Source organism: Octopus bimaculoides, chromosome 15 (assembly GCF_001194135.2).
Source record: "Octopus bimaculoides isolate UCB-OBI-ISO-001 chromosome 15, ASM119413v2, whole genome shotgun sequence".
NCBI classification, from domain to species: Eukaryota; Metazoa; Mollusca; class Cephalopoda; order Octopoda; family Octopodidae; genus Octopus; species Octopus bimaculoides.
The window spans coordinates 31,450,558-31,452,551 of record NC_068995.1 but is presented as its reverse complement, the minus strand read 5'-3'; the positions used below and the strand labels follow the sequence as shown (position 1 = coordinate 31,452,551).

The 1,994-nt window shown below is 37.3% G+C and overlaps 1 protein-coding gene across 1 annotated transcript in view; it reads right to left on the bottom strand.

The window, feature by feature from the left end:
* LOC106869374 (uncharacterized) overlaps window positions 1-1,994 on the bottom strand; it is an 11,040-nt gene that overhangs the window by 756 nt on the left and 8,290 nt on the right. The window lies entirely within an intron of this gene.

Below are 1,994 nucleotides of genomic sequence, written 5' to 3'. Positions count from 1 at the left end.
CATTGCTTGTTTTCACCTTTTCGATATCAGTGAAGAATTTCACTTGAAAAGAAGATATAAGATTGCCAGGTTTTTGTCTCTCTCACCAAGGTCAGCGGCTATCGGACGCCGACGAAGAGAAATAACCCTGAAATCCGGATCCGTTCGTGCTGCAGATGTTGGTGAGAGGGATAACTACCCTTGGCAAACAGGACACAGTCGTGTGTCGATAAGCCAGCTGGAGGAGATGTCCTCCTGGGGCTAAAAGCAACAGTAACATCCACCCCTAGGGGTCAGCCACACTTAAGTGGCAATATACTACACTTTATCGTGCAGTTACTGTTAATACTTCATTTAGAGAATTAACATTGCTTATTATAAAATAACCATCATAGTACTGCAAAATACCTACTTCAGAAGTAAGGAAAACTAATACAAATAGCTACAAAATACGAGCAAAACAAAAAACTGTTTTCAGTATTTAAGGAAGCTGACAAATACAAACAAGAAGTCATGCTACCTATCAAGAAGAAGAAGAAACAACAGCTATAAAAGCTATTAAAGCTATAAAACAAATGATATCCAAACTAAAACTAGAACAGCAACGGACCATGATAAAACGATGGCAAGAAAAGACCCTTCGTGGAAAATACTGGGCTAAACTAAACGCAAAAGAAATAGACAGAGAAAAATTCTAGCAATGGTTGAGAAGCTCAGGACTCAAAACAGAGACTGAAGGATTTTTAATTGTAGCACAAGATCAAAGCCTCCACACCAGAAATTACCAAAATCATATAATGAAAAGAATGTGGCGATGGACAAGAAACAATAAATCATATTGCACAGTTCTGGCTAAGAAGGAATATATTCACAGACACGACAGAGTTAGGACCTACATACACTGGAAGCTATGCCAACACTATGGAATAACAACAGAAAAAAGATAGTATAGGCACACGCCAGAAAAGATCACACAAAACGAGAAAGCAACCATACTATGGGATATGCCAAATACACACAGATAGAGAAATTAAGGTCAATAGGCCAGATATAGTTGTCAGGGATCATGAAGAAAAAATGCTTTCTAATTGTTGTATCAATACCAGCAGATGACAGCGTTTCTCTAAAAGAAATGGAGAAACTTTCAAAATACAAAGACCTGGAAATAGAGGTAACTCAAATGTGGAATCTAAAAACAGAAACAGTTCCTATCATAGTGGGCGCATTAGGTATGATAAAAAAAAAATATTCAGAGAAATACATAACAAAAACACCAGGACTTACAAACATATAACATACAGAAAATTGCACTACTGGGCACTGCACACATCCCACGCAAAACACTTTAAATACATAAGAGCATCACAGCAAACCACAACTCATACAGAAATTGGCAAAATGTAGAACCTCAAGACTAAAATAGTACCTGTTGTCATAGGTGCCCTAGGAATGATAACAAAAGGAGCTGGTTCCTACCTTGCTCAGATACCAGAAAACACCAAAATGGCAGAAACTCAAAAGATAGTGCCCATAGGAACTGCCCATATCCTATGTAAAATACTGTCTATGCAATCTTAAATTTTAAAACAAACTTATAATTTTCTTGTTTTCTTAAACCTTCTCTAGAACAATACTATGTGCAAAACCAAATATATGACACCCTAGGCATAACACCAAACATGAACTTCTAACTTGTCGTCTCTTGAGGTTTCTGGGTGAAACTTGGAGTCAACTTGTACAAATACAAAGCAAAAGTCAAACGAGGCCTCAAATGTTGGGGGAAGGGGCAAGTCGATTACATCAACACCAGTGTTTCACTGGTACTTATTTTAGGGATCCCGAAAAGATGAAAGGCAAAGTCGACCTCTGAGGAATTTGAACTTAGAACGTGAAGACGGACGCCCGGCTTGCTAACGATTCTGACAGCTCGCCGCCTTAATAATAATAATAATAATAATAATAATAATAAAAATAATAATAATAATAAACTGATGATGTAATTCCATCAACGTGTG